At 41.9% G+C, this 20746-nt stretch overlaps 1 long non-coding RNA gene across 1 annotated transcript; it reads right to left on the reverse strand.

The window, feature by feature from the left end:
* Window positions 1-685: 685 nt before the first annotated feature.
* LOC145822796 (uncharacterized) lies at window positions 686-3591 on the reverse strand. Its single transcript, XR_014364502.1, has 2 exons — window positions 3433-3591; window positions 686-892 (listed from the first exon to the last, which is right to left on the reverse strand). It is a non-coding gene; the product is annotated as an uncharacterized LOC145822796 (long non-coding RNA).
* Window positions 3592-20746: the final 17155 nt, after the last annotated feature.

Raw genomic sequence — 20746 nt, forward strand, 5'->3', positions numbered from 1 at the left:
GCGTAAATAGTGCATTTATGCCAAAGCCCCGGAAATTCAACTTTTCTGAGCCATCCAAGGTAGCAATCCAATTTGTGAGATTTTGGACAATAAATGCTTTCATTGGAGGAGAAACTGAGTAAGAATAAGGGAACCACGAAGCTGGAACCTTTATGGAGGATAAGGCATTGTTTAGAGGACAAGTGGCAAAAATCTGGGGGTCCCTAGGCTAATTGGTCAGCCAGCCACTTTTTCTGGTTGACCAGCTACATTTTCTGGTCTGTAGACCATAAAAGTGGTCGGCATCCTTATTTGGTGGTCGACCATGAGCAAAAAAGTGGTCTGCAGCATTTTCTTGTCTCCAGAAGAGAGTTTCTAGGCTTCCTATGTGCTGAGAGTCCGGAAGGTCTGAGTTTACCTCTGTTTCGAATGCGTACAGTCGCTTTGTTTATCTAATATGCATTTGCTTATCGAGTTGTTAAGTTTTTCTTATCGAGCTATTACTCTTTATGTCACACCCCAAACTCGCCCCTAAAAGTTCGGGCATGACCTATGCAGATATGGACACATAACCTGATATACATAATATATGGGGCCTGAACAGAAGCATTTAATATTACAAATTAACATAGAATAACATCCATTGAGCTAAAACTAACATGCCAGGATCACATACATAAGAGCCATTTATCTATATACATACCCATACATATAAATGAGCGTATATCCGAACATTGGTAAAGAAGGGGGTATATACATGCATTTTAACCTTAAGTAAATAATTAAAGTGCAAGCCAAAATCTTAACAAAACTTCACATAAATGCATGGGCTTGGTCTGGAAGTCTGGGCATATTGAGGTTGACAGTTGAAGGGTGAGCATCAAGGGTTAAGACGGACTTCCAAAGTAATTACCTACAGAATAGACATAACACCAAGTGAGCGAAGCTCAGTGAATAATAGTACATAAATGATTCAATGCTCAACTTGAAGTATAATACATATCAATGCATACATAAATAAAGAGGGCATAAGGTTAATTGATTCTGCACTAATTTCATAACGGCCTTAGGCCCAGTCTTGAAACATAATGACTTAAAACATAATATCTTGAAACATAATGGCTTTAAGCCCTTGAACAGAGTGGCAATAGGCCCTTGAACATATTGGCATTAAGCCCTTGAACGTGTTGGCATTGAGCCCTTGAACTTGTGTGTATGAACTCAAGAGATGGCTCGCACGGATTCTAGAGGTGACTCGCATTGCAGCACTTAGTTTCGTACAACACTTTGTTTCATACTAACAGATCTTACAGATCATACAAAATGGCCATAGGCCTCATAACTTTCACAGAACAGCTTTCAACCTCATAACTTTCACACATGTATGGACTCAAGAGGTGGCTCGTACGGATTCTAGAGGTAACTCGCACTGCAGCACTTAGTTCCGTAGAGCACTTTGCTCCATACCAAAAATACAGAATGGCTATAGGCCCAGATTGGCTTTAAGCCTAGTTCATATATGTATGGATTCGAGAGGTGTCTCACATGGACTCTAGAGGTGGCTCACAATGTAGCACTTAGTTCCAAGTAGCACTTTGTTCTATACCAGTAATTAATAGGTCTTACAGACCAAACCATACATATCATTCAAACCATAAACGGAAACAAATTCATACATATGCATTATACTTGAATCATAAACAGAAATCAGAATTCATACTTGATTATACTTGGCACTTCGCTAGCGCTAACAAATCAATATAAAGCATTCTTGTTAGTTCCATAAAGGAATCCCCCGATACTGAGAACTTATAACATACATGAACTTGTAACATACCTAAACTTGTGCATACTTGAACTTGTAACATATGTAAACTTGTAGCATACGTAAACTTGTAACATCCTTGAACCACGGTATTATTACCCCCGGGTAAGGGCCGTGTGCTACGGATGTCATGAATACTTTACATATATGGACAACTGTTCATTAAGTCAAAACGTAACATATCAGAACATAGAGCATTTCTTGTTATATCATGCCATTACAGTACACTTAACAAAGACAGAACCGTTTACATCATAACGTGAGTCACATGACAAGGTCATTGATATTTTATTCTGTCTTTAGGTTGAGTCATCCGTAAATCGATTAGTTGTTTCTCATAATGCTTGGCAGGTATTAACATATAAAACAATCCGTGGTCTTAACTAATTATTCATTAAGAAATGGCGTAGTTCACTTGATCTATTAATAGCATATAGAAGCATACACCTTTGTTTGATCGTTCATATATGTTACCATAGTTGACTTGTACTTAACAGAGTACTAATGGTAGCCGTTACATCATTCACATGAGTTAACATAGTTAACTTAAGTTTAACAGGACATTCCTGATAATTGTTAATGAGAGATAAGCACATTTACAGATTAAATGATTTCAGAGATACGTGAATGCCATGGTTCCATAGTGCTTATACGTTCCCTTTGTTCATCATGAATCACTATAGCTATCTTACAAATAACAGAATGTTAGTCTTCTTTGTCAACAGCAATACCGCTCAATAATGCCTCTAGATTTTCCAATCAACACATTGTTAACTTAATTACTTGCAAGGAACAGCATATTAACGATAAAAATCATTAACGATAATTGAACATACGACTACCGTACCACTACTCACAGTGATCAGCTCCCAGTAGTAATAGGACGATGTCCTCGTCTCGACCTACAAGTACAGTGCACAACACATAATATGAGATTATACTCGATCCTTTACTTATTCTCTTTGATCATTCAATAAACTAGCCATGGTGGTACCAAGCTCATTATTCCTTACTAAGTTATAATCCATGTCTCAGAAAACAGGAGAAATCGGTGGAAAATGGTTTAGGTAAAGAAATGGTACAAAGGTTGACAGAAAGTAAACAGTCGTCACTAATTTGGGCATAACTATTTCTGTATTTAGAATTTGGGAGTGAGACCACTACCAGTGGAAACTAGACTTCCGGAGCTTGATTTTAGGCTTAAGAATCACTCAAAACGGAGTCCGGATGTAAAAGATATGCTTGTTCAAAGTTGGCTGGACAGAGCTGTCTCCACACGTGCGGGGAAACAGTGCCGCATGTGTGGCCTTGGACAGTTTGCAGTTCGAAAATGGCTGAAAATTTGGGACTTCTCATTTTCAAAATCAAACCTTAATTACATGTAAATCAAAGCTCAAAACCCTTTAATACATGACCAATTTCACATTATTCTTCTCCATCAAACATCATAACCTCAAAATAAACAAATATAATGACTTTAATTCTTCACTCAAGAAATTCTTAGGAAAACAAGGTTCGATCAAATATATACATAGAACCCTAACTCAAATGGGTTCAAAGCTTCCCTTATTATCATGATTTCATGAAATTGATGCCTCAAACACAAGGATTCAAGATGATTATCTTACCTTAGTTCACTCTTTGACTTCCTCATGGTTCTCTTTAATTTCTCCAAGCTTCCATTGTTACTCTCCTTCTTCTCTCCAATTTCTTCAAGTCATCTTCAAGCTCTCAACAATGGTGAACTCTCTCTCTCACTCTCTCTTGGCCTCTCTTTCTCATGGGTCTTCCTATCTTCTTAGATATTTTTATCTCCAAAAGATGAGTCCTACTCATATATATCATATACACCCATATAATTAACTATATAAGCTTTATCACAAATAAGGAGGGCCAAACACGCCCTTGCAAATCGTGAAAAATTAAATTTCAATTAAACTTTCCAGATGACTCTAAAAATTATGATGATCATAAATATGTCCCCTGTTCTAGTTTCAGAAGCCTCTAAAGCCTTCAATTTGCAGTACCAAGTTAACCACCCAAACGCACATTAACGAATCAGACAAATTAGATTTCCAATTAAGTTTTCCAAATAGTTCTAAAAATTTTCATTAACACATCCAAGTCCTCAATTGTGATTTCTGAACCCGTAAAGGTCGGTAATTTCAATTTTATAGCCGTGGCTCAACAGATAATTCCTCAATTTGAACACATATCAATAAATTAAAATGCATTAACCCATAAGGCCGTAAAGGTAATCTCTAATATGGATTTTGGGGTCGTTACACTTTGATTATCGAGTAGTTGCTCTTTGATTATCAAGTTGTCGTGGTTTGTTTATCGAGTTGTTGCTCCTTACTTATCGAGTTGTAGACTTGTTAAGGTCTTGTTGTTGCTTATTGAGTTAAGTCGTTTTGTTTGTTACGTTGGTTCACTACCTAACTTGGCAATACATCGATGTTCAATTTCCATCAATCTCATTTTTGTGCAAACTGATGCGATGCAATGCTTAGAATGTAAAATACAACACTTTTTGAACAAAAAGCCATTTTCATTCTATCATAGGTTCTTTTTACAACAAGGTACAAGTTTTAAGGAAAATAAAATTGCCTAACACTGTACAATGTGCTACAACTACTAGTAAAAAGAAAACAAAGAAAAACATCTGTATCGGTGCTATTTAACTCAAGATCGAGAGGCCCTCTTCACCCTCTTCGGCTGAGCAGCCTCTGCACCACCGCCGTTGGCACTACCGTCTGAATCGAAGCCGCCATCCTTGGAATTCTCCTCGGCGTCACCTCTGCCCTCAGAACCGGAACTAGTGTCATCATCTCTGCCCGCGGATGTCTCTGACTGAGGGTGTGCTGACTCCTCCTCCTCGCTGGACTCATCATCATGTCTAGCAGGCGCTCGACGCCTCCCTCGGCCGCGAGTCGAGACCTCTCTCCCAGTTGCTCAAGAAGGCCTGGATGGCCCAGGCTGTACAGGTGTGACCTGGAAAGGTAGCTTGAATACATCAGCCAGAGTATGTATATCAAATGCAGATGCAAGTATGGTGCACGGAGTGTGTATATGCAGATATAGTATGTGAATGTGATGTGTCAGATGTGCTCTACACAAACAGTGAATCAGTACAGTGAAATGTTCAGTTTCGGTATGTCATCAGAAGTATGATAAATGTAAGGAAATTGAAAAGTACCAGGATGCTGTAGGCGTGCAGCAGCGTCTCCCTCCGCAAGACCATACTTTCGAGTGAGGCCACCACCTCGAGCAACCCCTCAATATATCCCCTAGGAGGCTGCAGATGCAAGTTCAAGTCATCAGTGAATGAATGTCTAAATATCTGAATGATAAATGAAAATTGCGAAGCATACCGATGGTGAGTCAGGGTCACTAACATATCGATGATTTGGTAATGAAGCCTCCAGTGGAATCTGGTAAGGTGTCCCATACCGCCAGCCTGTTAGCTCGGTCGGAGGATCTGGCCATCCAGCACACTGCCAAGCAGGAGGCATCCCCCTACTCCTACCTCTCGAAGTGCTGACCCTGCTAGTCGAAGGAATGTCTGCAGCTCGGGCGCGGTTCGATGATGACATATCAGCAGCTCTCCTCATGGGGGTACGGACACCTGTCAGTGGGGGCATCAGGTATGTATGGAGGTACGTCGTGTACTCCCCCTACTCCAGGAAAAGAACTATATCAGCACCCTACAAGAGGTCGTCAACCTCCTAGGGAGTGAAACTCTCTGTGGACCGCATGTCCAGTAGAGGTGGTGAAGGGATCTCCTGAGCGGGATTACCCATCGTCTGGCATATGAAGCGCTCCCTGAGAAACCAGGCTCTACCGACTGGTCCCTCAAACAAAATCTTGTACCGGGAGGCGCCCCATGCCCCAGCGAACTGGAATCGAGAATACCCTGGCATGGCTATCCAAGGCTGCTAGGTGATCTGCGGATAACAAATGCATGAATTGATCAGTTGTCATAAATATGCAAGATGAATCAAAGATGAAAGCATGAAGAACTGAGAGTTCTGGATTTCCTCGGTCGCCCGCACTGTGTCAAAATACTACTGGAGATATGGCAATGTCTCTCGGGGCCTGGGCCGACACCGACCTTTGAATCTACGCGAGTATAGCACCTCGAGTGGTGCCTCGACCTCTGGATCAGGGGTGAGCGTTGGGAAGTAGGCGCAAACCTACAACTGTGAAAGGCAAGGCAGTGGCAGTCAGAATATAGAGTATATAGAAAATGCAGAATGCTGAGTGCAGAATGCGAATACAGAATGTATAAAAAATGCAGACTGCTTAGTGCAGAATGCAGAGTACAAAATATAATGTGTGCAATGTGTGCACTGTACAGTGTAACGATAATGAAAAGCAGAAATGTAAATCAAGAGGGCAGAATGTACCTCCCAGGCTCTCCAGTAGCCACCTACTATGCCCCCGCGCCCGCGGGAGGTCGCGCTCATGTAGCAGTAAAGGGTAGCCAGGCCAGTGCCGCCCCAATTAAAGTGTCGGACCTCTGATAAGTCTACCAAAGCACTAAGAAGATATAGCCTGATCGTGTTCCCCTTGTCGGAGAACAGTGTGGTCCCGAAAAGGAACATAAAAAATCCCCGGGCATACTACTCTATGGCCTCAACGATCTCGGGCGTAGTCCTCCTGTACTGCTCCGTGAACCAAGTGTACCTGACCATGCCTGATGATCTGTAGGTCGGTGGATAGGCTTCGGGCATATAAGTCCAAGCTGCCTCTCACTCGCCTAAATCAAAATCGTATGGGATCGGCCGGTCTCCCACGTCGAGGCCTGTCAGTATTGAAAAATCGTACGGGGTCATCGTCATGTCCCTAGTAGTAGAGAAATGGAAGGAGTTGGTGGTGTCCCACCATCTCTCTACAAGTGCACCTATGAGGGTCCTGTTCGCCTGAAGACGCGACAACCCCATATAGAACGGTCCAAACCCTGTCTCATCAACGATATATCAAACACCATCTGGGAGCTCCATATACCACTCCCTCGCGATGATCGATCCATACCCCCGTGTGAAATGGGAAGCTACCTGTGTGTAAAATGAACAAATATATTCAGTTTCAGAATGAACAGAATACTGTGTTGAGAGCTAAGTGCCAAATTAACAGAGTGTTGCGTATGAGCTGTGTGCCAAATGAACAGAATACCGTGTTGTTGAGCTGTGTGCCAAGTCAGCATAGTGTTATTGTAATAACCCTCACCATTCCTTACCGATAAACATTGATTACCGTCAAACTGAACTGATTACGACTGATAATTGAACTGATTAAAATACTGAACTGACTGACTGAAATCTAGAACTGAATTGACTGAGTGTATCTGTTTAAATGCATAATCCATCTGCTTGACTGTTTGACTATCTGTTCATGTTTTAGTGTTTAAACTGCTAATTGAAGGCCTTATCGGCGGCCGAATCCGAAATTGATTAGTGTGTCTTGATCATTGTAATTTATGTGATTTTATGGTGTATTTATCTAAAATGTGATCTAGTATGACTAAATTAGATTAAATATTGATCAATTGCATAAGTTGGCCTTATTTACCAAACTAGCCTTAGTGGCCACTACTTGATTCATTGTGAGCTTCATTACACTTGATCACATAACACATTTGCTCAGCCATTCTCCTTGCCTTAGTCGATAGAGAGAGAGAGAGACTTGAGGAGTTGATTTCATCTCAATATTGCTTAGAATTTGAAAGTGGTTGCTAATCTAGTTCCCTTGCCTTTAATTGAAGACATAGGTAAGAGAAATCAACCTTTATTGATGTGTTTGAGCTTGATTCTTGCATGGTTTATGTCAAAGTTGAGAATTGAGCCATGGATTAGTTCTAGCATGTTGAAATAGAGCATAATTCATGCATGGATGTTAGTATTGTTGGATTTTGAGTTGAGTTCTTGGCAAATCGTCACATGCATGTCCATGTTTTGAGTGTAGGCCGTGTTTTCATCATGTTTGGGAATCAATTGGCTCATTAGAGCATGTTTTGAAGCTTGAAAGTTATTTGAAGATCATGCATGTCATGTTTGAGGATTGTTCTTGAAAAATTGGTTTGAAATTGGGTTTGATTAAACACCCTTGCGCTTTGATTTCTCAATTGAGCTTTGAATCATGTTATTCCATGTGTTTACAAGTGTTTTTCCAGAAATTAGCCCAAGAGGATTGAAAATTATGCTTTTGAACTTGGTTTTTGGCTTGGAGGTGCAATCTGGGTTTTCCAGATTTTGCACTCCCGCTCGAGCGGGGAAAGTGACGCTCGAGCGTGGAATCCGAGCATCCAGTATCTCTGCACTGTTTTACAATCCGCTCCAGCGGAGTACTGGGCGCTCGAGCGGAGTACTGGGCGCTCGAGCGGAGCCATGTGTCTTAAGCTCGAGCGAGCGTCGAGCGTCCGTCGAGCGGAGATTTCACCCATCCAGTACTTTTGCAGTACACTCGAGCGGGGGATTTACCGCTCGAGCGGGTACTTTTGTCTGCATGTCCGCTCGAGCGGAGTGACTTATGCTCGAGCGTGACCTCTGTTTTCTAAAAAATCTGAAAATGCTTTTAAAAGTACATCTTTGCATCCTCATCCCATTCTAGGCATTCTTAGGCCTAGTTTAAGACATCTTATTGAGGATATAGATGTAGAACACACCAAGGCAAATTAGGGATTAAGTTATGATCTTTCCCAGCTGTGTAGCTTAGTGTGTTCAATCTGTTAACTGTGTAGGGTTGGCGACTGGGGAGGCACGCTCTAGCATACTGTAGCCCAAACTCTGTGAGTAACAACTGTGTAAAGATATGTTCGAAATGATTATCTTCTGAACAACTGAACTGTACTGCTTTCTGAACTGATACTGTTAATTGAATGAATGTATGTCCTATGTTCTGAACTGTATTGTGGCATCCTTAGCACCTACTGTTACTGTTACTGTTACAGAGATCTCTGTCGGTTCCCTTGTTGGAACCACTACTGTTTACTGACTGATGGCCATCATTTACTGCTCGGTCTTTTAAGACCTACTGTTTACTGTACTGTTATGCTAATGGATGTACCACATATGACTGTACTGACTGAATGACTGAAATACTGATTTAATGAACTGTTTTCATACTGTAAGGACATTCATTCTTAACCTCTTTATGCATTATGTTATTCACTGGGCTTTAGCTCACTGCTCATATATATATGTAGGTGTTCAGGCACCAAACCGCGGCTAGGAGCGTCAGGGTTACTCCAGTTTTGTCAAGCCAACTACCGTGCGTCACTGCGAGGTTCCAAGCCTATCATGCTAAGGCTTAGGGGTGTTTTAGGACTCCCCCTTCTGTACTGTCTTGCTGTTTTGTAATAACCAAATGGATTGTATAGACTGAATGTTTACTGTACCGTTACATAGGGATTGAGTCCCTATTCTGAATGATTGTATATTGTGTATACCTTTCCACTGAATGTAAATATGTTTGGAAAGTCCTTTTGCATGCAGACTGTCACAGCTCATTGGGCATTGTTTAATTACTGTATTGGCTTCCGCCAGGCCCTGTACTCTGTTTTACTATACTACTGTTAAGCAGGCCTTCGGTAATCTCGGATTACTGGCCGGTTACGGCGCTAAACCCATAGGGCCGGGTTTGGGTCGTGACAGTTATGTATGAGCTGTGTGCCAAATGAACAGAATATTGTGTTGAGGGCTGTGTGTTAAGTCAACAAAGTGTTGTGTTGTGAGCTGTGTGCCCAAATGAACAGAATACTATGTTGTGAGCTGCGTGCCAAATTAACAGAGTGTTGTGTATGAGCTGTGTGCCAAATGAACAGAATACTGTGTTGTGAGTTGCGTGCCAAATTAATAGAGTGTTGTGTATGAGCTGTGTGCCAAATGAACAGAATATTGTGTTGTGAGCTGCGTGCCAAATTAACAGAGTATTGTATATGAACTGCGCGCCAAATTAACAGAGTGTTATGTATGAACTGTGTGCCAAATGAACAGAATACTGTGCTGTGAGCTGCATGCCAAATGAACAGAATACTCTATTGTGAGCTGCGTGCCAAATGAACAGAGTGTTGTGTTGTGAGCTGCGTGTCAAATAAACAGAATGCTATGTTATGAGCTGTGTGCCAAATTAACATAGTGTTGTGTATGAGCTGTGTGCCAAATGAATAAAATAAAGTGTTGTGTTTGACCTGTGTGCTAGATGAACAGAATGCTATGTATGGGCTGTGGGCCAAATGAACGGAATGTTGTGTTGTGAGTTATGTTCAAGATGAGCAAAAGTGTTGTGTGTGTAAATGTGTTTAGAACGAGCAGATATAATACATAGCGGAAGCATGAAGTATGCAAGAAATGCAAAATACATCGCAGAAAATATAAAAGTGAAGTACGCACCTCGCGTGCATGATGAGATAAGTGGGACTCCGGCTCCCGTAGTAGCAAGTCTGCGGGTGCTCGTCGCGCGAAGTCCGTGAAATGATGGAAAGTGCTCGGCGGTAATATGTCCTCCTGAGGGTGGTACCTCTCCGGGTCGAACGGCCGAATCCTCGGAGGCAATGGCATAATGTCAGGCTCGTCCTCTACTCTCAGAGAACCTCCGTCATGTGGAATATGGTCAGCCATCTGAAAAAAGGTGCAAAAATGAGCGAAATGAGCCAAAATTGCAAAAAGTCAACAAAGTCAACTCTCGGGAAGAGAAAAAGTCAAAGAAAGTCAAAGCCCGGGAAAAGGTTCTAAACTTCGAGAGAAACATACCTCAAGTGGTGAAAATGGAGAAAGAAGCTCCGAAAACAAATTCTTATCGGTTCAAAACGAAGTGAATCGAAAGTTTTTCGCGAATCAACTTCGCGAGGGGCGTTGGAATATGCGTATAAAGTGTGGATCTAAGAGAGAAAAGTGTCTAGAAAGGAAGAGAAGTGTATTTCGGCCTTGTGTTTGTGAGCAAAAGTGATTTGGAGTTGTATACTTAAAGGGCTGAACCTCAAAAAACCAAGCTACCCCTGTTTTGGTAAACTGGTCGGCCGACCAGTTTTTCTAGCTGGCCGACCACTTAGGTGGTCAACAAGTGGTTGGCAACTGATGTAGGTGGTCGGCAGCCCTCCTAGGTGGTCTTCAGGGTCCCATTGTCCTCCCTGTGTGTTTTTGTGCTGATTGGAGTCCTCCGCTCTCGAGAAAGTGCAAGAAAAGTACACTTTTTTCGGCTCAAAATGTCCCCGCGGGAACTTCAATTCAAGTCTTCGATGCACGACTCATCGTTACTCATCAGGAGTAAGGAGTATCCTTTTTTAGTACGTTGTGACCCCTCTGAGAGGTAAATCAGAGGTTCCGGTTGAATCGGTCTCGTTAAGGCTTGTGTTTCCTTATTCCGCATTTTGCTTCAAAGACACTATTGTAGTTATACTTTTCTCGCATTGTTATGCACACTTCTCTCGCATTGTTATGCACACTCCACTTGCGTTGTCGCGCACATTTTGCTCGCATTGTTATACACATTTCGCTTGCATTGTTATGCACACACTACTTGCGTTGTCACGCACATTTTGCTTACATTGTTATGCGCGTTTCGGTTGCATTGTTATGCACCCTCTCCACTTGCGTTGTCACGCATGCTTTGCTTGCACTGTTATGCACACTCAACCTGCATTGTCATGCACTTTTCACTTGCATTGCTATGCACTTTTCACTTGCATTGCTATGCATGTTTCCATCGGCATCATATGTGCACGCGTTTATCTTGTATTGAAATTGTATCTTGATATAGCGTTAATCATGTGTTCCCATTATATTGTACTTGTCAAAATCTCTCTTTTGTGCAGGCACGATATTGTATGTACGGTTCATTCAAGAGAATTTCTGGTTCAATTTGACTGTTACCCTTCTCCACTCGCGTTTGACATGCGTTTGGACGTACCTTTCTCCTTTCGCGTTTGACACGTGTTTGGATGCCTTTCTCCTTTTGCGTTTGATACGCTAGGAGGTGCTTCGTTTGAGACTCCGGGTGTTCCCGATAGTCGCTTTTAGCCTTCTTCGCGTAAGACGCAGTGAGAATTATGTAATTTTCTTACATCCTTTCTGCATGAAATGTAGTTTGGTTCGTGTTTATGTGCTTGCATAGCATTTGCTTAAAATGTTGCATTTATTTTGCATAATTGCTTCATTACAGCTCTTTTTGCATGATCATAAGTTATGTTCGGCATTGTGCATGTCATTTGCATCTTGCCCCTGCCTGCGGGCGCATCTCTTTGTTATCTTGCCTGTTTGTCTAAGTCTTCGGCCTTATCAAAAATAGATCATCTCTGGGCTTTGACATTCACTCTCGTCACTTCTTCACTTCTGAGTTCTATCAAAGAGGGGCAACTGTAGACACCCTATTTTTGACTGACCTTAAGACTCAGACGCCATCGATGAGCACTCGGTGATCGTGCATGTTTGTGCTCGTTTCGAGTTTTAGGAGTTTTTGGCTAAGTGCCTTGCCTCCGGGCCTCTGAACTCTTTGTGTTTTGGCTCGGTTTGTGGACCAAGCCTTATTGGCCTTCCCTGGAGGGAGAGAGAGGTTTGTAGACCACTTTTTGTGGTCGTAGACCACTTTTCCCTCTTGGAGACTAGTTCTTCGGCCGCGCGCCTTGTCTCGGGATCGCTTAACGTTCTCCTTTTGGCCTAGTTTTCGGACCATGCCTTGTTGCCTTAGTCTAGAGGGACACAGAGGTCTTGTAGACCACTTTTTGTGGCCGTAGACCACTTTTGGTGCCCGTAGACTAGTTTTTGAGGCTTCCGGCTGCGTGCCTTGACCCGCAGACTCTTGTCTTGCATCCTTTTTGGTTTGTTTTTGGCAAAAACCTTGTTTTCCTTGCTTGGAGGGTGGAATAGGGGTTGTAGACCAGTTTCTCTCCCTGAAAACCACTTTTCCTACCCGCCAGCCAGTTTTCTGGTCAGCCAACTGGTCTTGGTGGTCTTTGGACCACCAAAAGTGGTCGGCAGCCATGCCACCACTTTGCTTTCTTGGTGCAGACCACCTCTCCTCCCTTGCCGACCACTTTCCATCTTTGCAGCCACTTTCATTTGTCGGCCGACCAGTGCAAGTAGCTGGCCGACCACTTCAACTGGTCGGCAGCTTTCCTGCAGTTTCCTGCAGATATTTTCTTACCAGTTGTGCCAGCTATTGGGCACAGAAAGCATCCTCCATACACGTGTATGGAGGGATTACTTGGAGCTCCTAGCTTGTTCAACAAGCTTAAACTTTGATCTTCTATAAGAGGGAACCTCCTCCCTCTTGCTTTAGGTTCAGAAAAATTGCATTGAGCTATACATACACATCTATCTCTATATTTCTCCCTTTCTCTCATATTTGTTCTTGAAAGTGCCTTTACTTCACACTTTTGCACACAAACACATAGTGAAACAGCTTCAATCTTGGACTGAGGTTCTTGGAGGTTTGCTTGGAGCTCAAGGCTTGGTTTTGCCTCAGAAGTTGCTGTCTTGCTTTGGTTCTTCAAGGGTGAGTCTCTAATCCTCTTAAAGCCTTGTTGTAGTTGCTTACTAGGCCACCCTTGCATGCTTATTTTGGCTTGACTTTCTACTGCAAAAAGCTTCATTTTCAAGTGTTTGAAATGTTTGTTTAAGACTTCTTTGGTGTTGGAGGTGGTCTACTCTTTTGCATGCCTTATTTTGCTTTGTTTTGAACCATCACTTTAGGCCCTTGAGATCACCTTCCTTTTAGCCACTGAACTCTAGTGGATTTTCAGTGGTAGAAATTGTGTTTTGAGGTCCCAAATAGGAGGGGGTCATCCCCTCTACTTGTGTCTTGATTGCTTGCCTTGTTGGCCTCATGTTTGAGCATGGTTTTCTAGCATGTGTTGGCTTGTTCTCAACTTTCTTTTGGTGTTATTTTGACATGGCATACCTCTATTTTAGATTGGTTGAGTCACCCCTTGCATGCTTTATACACTTGTAGTGTAAATTTTGCATACTAGCCTTACATGCTTATGTTGATAGCTCATCTTTCTAGCATGTTTTGGTCCTATCTCAGCAAGTTTTTGGTGTTTTTTTAGCACACCACACCTCTGTCTAGGGTTAGTTTGATAGCCTCATGCATGCTCCTTGCACTTGTAGTGCATTTCCATTCACTAGCCTAACATGCATCATGCTTTTGACTATCATTCTAGTATGTTTTTGGCTCAACTCCAACAAGATTTTACTCATGTTTTGCCACTCTTAAGGTCTAATTTATGTTGTTTTGGTCATGCATGCCTTGCTTTGTATAGCCACAGTGCATTCTAGCTCACTAACTTTGAGTTTCCAAGTCACTAGCATGCATTTCTTGGGCTATTTGCATGATTTGACATCATTTGATATGTGATTTCAGTACATGTAGTGTGGTCATGCCCTTACATTTTTCACTCTTTCAATGCTTTGGAGAGGTTGTACTTTATGCGTTAAACATGAGCCCTTATGTATGCCATCTTGCCTAGGCTTTTGGGTCACCATTTCAATGTGTTTGGGGTCTTATTTTGCCATGATACAACTCTATTTTTGGTTGGTTAGAGCATCCCTCATTTGCTTGTTACACTTGTAGTGTGAGTCCTCTTTACTAGCCTTGCATGCCTAATGAGTGAGCTTGTTATTCTAGCATGTGTTGACTTGGTATTAGCCCATTTTTGGTGTTAATTTGACATTCCATAACTCTGCTTTTCATTGGTAAAGTCATCTCATGCTTGGTTTTGGTAGGTGTAGTGCAATCCTCCTTATTGGCCTTGCATACCCCATGCTTCATGCCCTTCATGCTATCTTGTTTTGGCTTTGCTCCATGCATGTTTTAGCATCATTTTGGCATGTTCTAGGACTACTTTGGGTTGCCTTGGTCATATGGTTCTTGTATTGCATAGTTGTAATGCAATTGGCCTTGCTAGCCTTGAGTTTTGAGCACCATAGCATGCTTCATTTGTGACATGTGCATGATTTGGCATCCTTTAACATGTTATTTTAGAGCATATAGCATTGCCATGTTCTCATTTCTTTCACCCTTTGAGTGCCTCTAAGGGTCATGCATTGTTACCTTGTTTGTGGCCTAGCTTGTATGCATGCATGCCTAGACTTTTGAGCTCCCATTTCAGCATGTTTTGGTCTTTCTTTTGACCTATTTGAGCTCTGTCTATGGCTAGTTCATTCATTTGTGCCATATATTGCATGCCTCTTGTGTAGTCCTCCATGGTAGCTTTGTGCCTTATGCCTCCTAGCATGTTATGCTTATATTGTTTGGATGATCTACACTCTTACATTTGTCACTCTGTGAGCACTTTTAAGAGTTGTGCTCTTATGCTTAATTGGTGAGTCAATGCATGAGCATGCATTTTCTAGCCTTTCATACCATCTTTTTAAGAGTGTTTTGGCCATTGTCTTGGCATCCATGAAGTCTATTTGGGGTTGGTTTGGTACATGCAGTATTGCATTACATAGCCCTTACATTGTGTCCTTCATTAGCCTTCATGCTTAAGGACTCCAACTTGCCATGCTCATGTTGCATTGCATTGTATTTCTATGTTGTTGCATTACATTGTGTTTGGATCGGGTGTTAATCCAAACATGAGAAACGAGGGGCGTTTCATACTTGAAGTGACGAAACGTGCCTCATTTCTCGATCGTCGACCCTCTTGATCAAGCATGATAGAGGTTAAGGTTCTTATTTGTCTTTTGTGCATTCATTGACATTGGAATGTGCAATCTTGGCTTCTCAACCATCGTGCATTTCGATGCTCAGTTGGTGGCCCGAGAGTCGAGTACTACACTCCCTTGAACTTAAGAAATGATAAGGAGGGTGGTTGTGCACATATATCTTGCAAATACACTGCCGTGCCCTTTCTTGTTCTCTATTGTAGCAAAATGGAGTTGTGTAGATTTTTCTGGTCGGTAGACCAGTAAAAGTGGTGGCTGGCTGACCACTTTTTCTAGTCTGCGGCAAATGTAAGTGGTCTACAGGTGGTCTACACCACTAATAAGTGGTCGGCAATGCTCCTGGAGGTCTCCATGATGGAGTAGAAGCTATCTGGAGTTTTGTGCAGTGTCCTGAGGACAATTACAAACAGAGGCAAGTTGGGGCATAACGATGGATTTCCGAACAAGGCGACCGAGCATGCATGCGCTTCTCGCCCCGAGACTCTTTTTAACTGCTTTACTTGGCTTGTTAGCTATTTGGTTCCGTAATTAAGTAGTTAATGCAATTAGATATTCATTTGTGTTTGTAATTAGTTAACTAGGATTAGTTAATTAGTTTTGTTTGGTAATAATTAGTTTAATTAGCTTAGATTAGCTAGTTAGCTTATTATTCTGACCCTCCGTCGAGAGGGCACAACTGTTGTAATAAGTGTGCGTGTGTGTGATGCATGTCTTCCAACCCCCATTTCTTTCTCCCTTTTACTTAACTACTTTCGATTGTTAGTTTTAGGGTATGTTTCAATTAGCATCCTTTTGCTTGCAGGTTTGCATCCATTCATTTGTTTTTCATGCACCGGGCTCGGCGCATCATACAAACTGCATTGTATTTCAATACCAATTTGAATACATGTTATCAAGTTGCACTCACATGACATCTTAGAATGGCCGAGCCTATCTTAGTTGCATTTTGTATGTGTTGCATTAGGCATTATTGACATAGCTAGGATCATGCATTGATTACTAACTAGCTTTTGTTTTGGCTCGGAGTACACTGTGAGTGTTTATGCTTTAGCATCCTTGCATGCGTGTGAGTGTTACCATGTCAGCATGCTTGCCATGAGGCTAACTGCTTAAGTGTTTTAACTACATGAACGCCTGTGGATGAAGGCTTCATTGCTTGAATTGGAACAATTCATCAAAAATACGAGTTTTAAGCCCACTTGAGGGTGGCAAAATCCGCGTCTTAGCCTACTTGCGAGTAGCACTTTCAAACCATTTTCAAACAAACAAACATGAGATGTTTTGTTCCAATTTAGGCGATCTAGTCTATACTTGCATGATGTGCGCATCACATAGTAAGCTAACTAATAAACCAGAATAAAAACACATGTGTTTTCAAAAACAACATATCATGTTAGTAAAAGCCGATCTTTGATCGGGCGAGCGGGGTTGCTCATTGCATAACCTTCCCCTCTCGTACCCAAGTTCCCAAGCCGAGGCAACTTTGGTGATGACAGACACGTGGCCTTAGGCACGGGTCAAGGTTTCCTAAATTTTCCAAAATAAAATATTTAGGTGGCGACTCCGAAATCTGGCAAAGCAGTCCATGTTTGGCACTTCTTGATTAAAATCAATTTTCCAAAATGATATACCGGATTTGGAGTCTTTGGTGATTTATCAGTCTCACATTGCACTTTGTGAGATTAGATTCAGAACCGTGACATGAGTCCGAACTGTAGTAGCTAAGAACCACGATTCGCGCCCTCGTGCGCGGAGCGGAGTTCCGGGGCGGTCTACAATCATGATTCAGCTAAGTTTGCATTTGTGGATTTAATCAATTTTTATGTGATTATGTGAGCTACCTCATGTTCTTGAGATAATCCACATGTCATATATTTGAAGCTAAATCTTTAGTTGCATTTCATGAGTGAATTGCATTAGGAGATATAAGATCATGCATATTTCGCTAACTTTGTTTTGTAGCTATTTGCGGGACGTCGGTAAATTTTATGCTTTAGCATCCTGCTTGTGTATGTTTTTCTTACTATGTTTAGCATTCTACCATGACCCTATGTGCTTACTTGATATAACTATATGAATGCCGGTGGATGGAGGTTGTGTCACTTAATTTGGAATGATATTGATTTTTCATGTCTGTAAACTCAACTTCTTTGGGTTGTACTTCTTCAAAACACATGAAATCAAGTTGTTCCAAAGTGGGTGGCATAGTCTACTCGTATACTTCACATAGTAAATTGTAGGATTTATTTAATAATCTAATATGAACATATAAAGTTAATAAAACTCATATCATGGTTTAGTAGAGGCCGATTTTTTGATCAGGTGAGCAAGGGTGCTTAATTAATGACCTTCCCCTCTCATATTTAAGGTTTCAAGCCAAGCATCCTTGGTTATGATGAACAGTGGCCTTGGCACGATACGAGTTTCCTAATTTTCTCAAAAATATTAGGTTGCGACTCTAAGATTTGGTGATATAGTCAATTTTTGGCAAAAATTTTGTATTAAAATGGATTTTCCATAAAAGTTAACAAATCTGGACTCTTATCTATGTTTCACATTACACTCGTGAGACTAGATCAAAGAAGTCGAGAGTTCAAACTGTTTAACGCGCACGAATAACCCTCGGGCAAGTTACAAGTGCCAAGTTTGAGTGGAACCAAGAGCACCAAAAGGCCTTCAAGAGAATCAAGGCGACCTTAACCTCACATCAAACCATGACAGCCCTACAGCCCGGGGTACCTCTGATGTTATATCTAACTCTAACCCCCAAGCCCATAAGGGCATTATTAGTCCAAGATGTAGATGGAGTGAAACACCCGGTGTACTACATCAGCTAGAAGATTCGAGGAGCAGAAGTTTAAAAATACTCCAATGGAGAGACACTGTTTAGCTTTGGTATTCACCGTCCAAAAGCTCAAACATTACTTCTTGGCACATCAGATTCAGATTTTCATCAGAAGTGATCCAATTTGTTACTTCCTCAGCAAGCCTGCTCTAATAGGGAAGGTGACAAGATGGTTTCTTTCTCTGGGTGAATTCGAGATAACATAAGTAGCTCCAAAGGTAATCAAAAGCCAAGCCTTAGCCAACCACCTCACCTAATTTCCAAGTGGTGACTATGGGCCAGTTAATGAAGAATTAAGAGGAAAATTCTATGCAGCTATGGCTTTCGAGGAAGGCTTCTGGACATTGAGTTTTGATGGAGTGACAACCGGAGGGAAAGGTGGAACCGTGATAGTCCTTACAAGCGAAGGTAGAGAAAAGTTGTACTTGTCTTACAAGCTGGACTTCCATTTTTTCAAACAACGAGACGAAATATGAGGCTCTTATCTTAGGCTTGATAGCAGCCGAGAAGCACAATATCAAGAGGATTCAGATCTAGGGGGACTTAAAGTTGATAGTGAAGCAAGTTTCAGGATAGTTCACCTTGAAAGAACCTGCTTTGGCCACATATGGAACGACAATCCAAAGACTACTTGACAAATTTCAAAAGGTTGAAATAAAGCGTGTGGCTCGCTCTGACAACAAATTTTTAGGTGTCTTCGCAATGCTAGGGGCAAGAGTTAACATCCTAGAGGAAGAGGCGACAATTGTTATCAAGAAGATAATGAAACCTTCAGTAGTACCCAAGAACAAAGAGATTCTAAAGGATTGGAGAGGAAAAGTCCTTGAACAACTTAGAAGCAAAGTCAAAAAATTGACTATGGCCAAGCTTGCACAATTCATAATTATTTGGGGTGAGCTTTACTTCCCGGGACATACCGAATTCTTGGCCCAGTGCATTGACCAAGAAGAGGCAAATTTTCGAATACAATAGATTCATGAAAAGTGTTGTGGAGATGGGGATATTAGCCTACAGCGAAGAGTCCAGAGGCAAGGCTATTATTGGCCCAAGATGGAGAAAGCCTCGAATCTAGTACATAAAGAATGCCCAAAGTGCCAGTCATACATCCGGGAGGATAAGAGTTGCTTTGAGATTGATGCCCCCGACTAGAGACAAGTCTACATTAACTATCTCAAAGAGGGGACACTACTTGAAAAATCGAGGGACATTGCACACCTCAAGAGGAGAACGAGGCAGTACTTTCTTGATCAGGACAAGCTTTATAATAGAAGTATTGAGGGCATCCCCCCCTAAGGTGTCTCTTTAAGGAAGAGTCGAATCTAGTCCTTGGAAAAGCTCACAAAATTGAACATCAAGGAGGGGCTCGACTGTTCGAGCAACTGATACATCTTAGGTATTATTGGCCAACCATGGAATTAGATGCCTTTCATTATGTGAGGAGATGCCAAACTTGCATAGCATCCGAACGCTGTGGCCATTTCATACCTGGGCTTTCGACCTTATTAGGCCAGTCTCTCCACCATCCAAGGGATATAAATGGATCCTTGCAGCCACGGAGTTGAGCACAAAATGGGTTGAGGCTATCCCTTTGAAGAGCTTTACCGGCCCCGTGGTTGCAAATTTTATCAAAGAAAATCTTATCTGCAAGTTCAAAGTACCAAACACCATCCTTTTGGACAATGTCACGCCATGTATAAACAAACATGTGAAAAGCCTTATGGAGACTTACCAAGTGAAGCATTACAAATCCACTCCCTACTACCCTAAAGGGAACGGACAAGCGAAGGCCACGAATAAGACCTTGATCAGGATTTTGAGTAAGATGATGGATGAATTCAGCGAGACTTAGTCTGAACAGTTATAGTAGCCCTATGGGCATATCGCACCTCGAAGAGAAAACCTACTTAAGCAACTCTTTACTCCCATGTTTATAGGTTTGAGGCAGTGTTACCTATGAAGCTGGAGACGCCATCTACTCAAATGGCCCTCGCATCGAGAATGGTGCTCAAGCCTCAAACCACTAGACTCGAAGCGTTGGAGGAAAAGCAAGATAGGGCCGCAAAAGTCATGGAAAGATATCATGAGTCTATCGCCCGAGCCTATAATCAGACGGTGGTGCCAAGGACGTTCGAAGAGGGTGATCTAGTATGGAAAATCGTAGACCCAATCATGCGAGTACAACCCCTACCTAAGTTTTCCCTGAAATAGGAGGGGCCTTACAGGATGATCCAAGCAAGCCTGAGTGGGTACTACAGGCTCGTAAGAGTTAAAGATGGTTTCCTAACAGGCCCGCTCAATGTGAAGTTCATCAAGCATTGTTACCCGTAAATAAACTCATCCTTGTTAAATCTCGTTTTCATTTTCTTGCTTTATCTAAAAGTTTCATCTTCTTTATGTTATGAAAGAGTTGATTTCCTTTATGATGTATAT

The sequence above is a fragment of the Camellia sinensis genome, chromosome 3 (genome assembly GCF_055761805.1).
Source record: "Camellia sinensis isolate YWXY chromosome 3, ASM5576180v1, whole genome shotgun sequence".
Taxonomy (NCBI): Eukaryota; Viridiplantae; Streptophyta; class Magnoliopsida; order Ericales; family Theaceae; genus Camellia; species Camellia sinensis.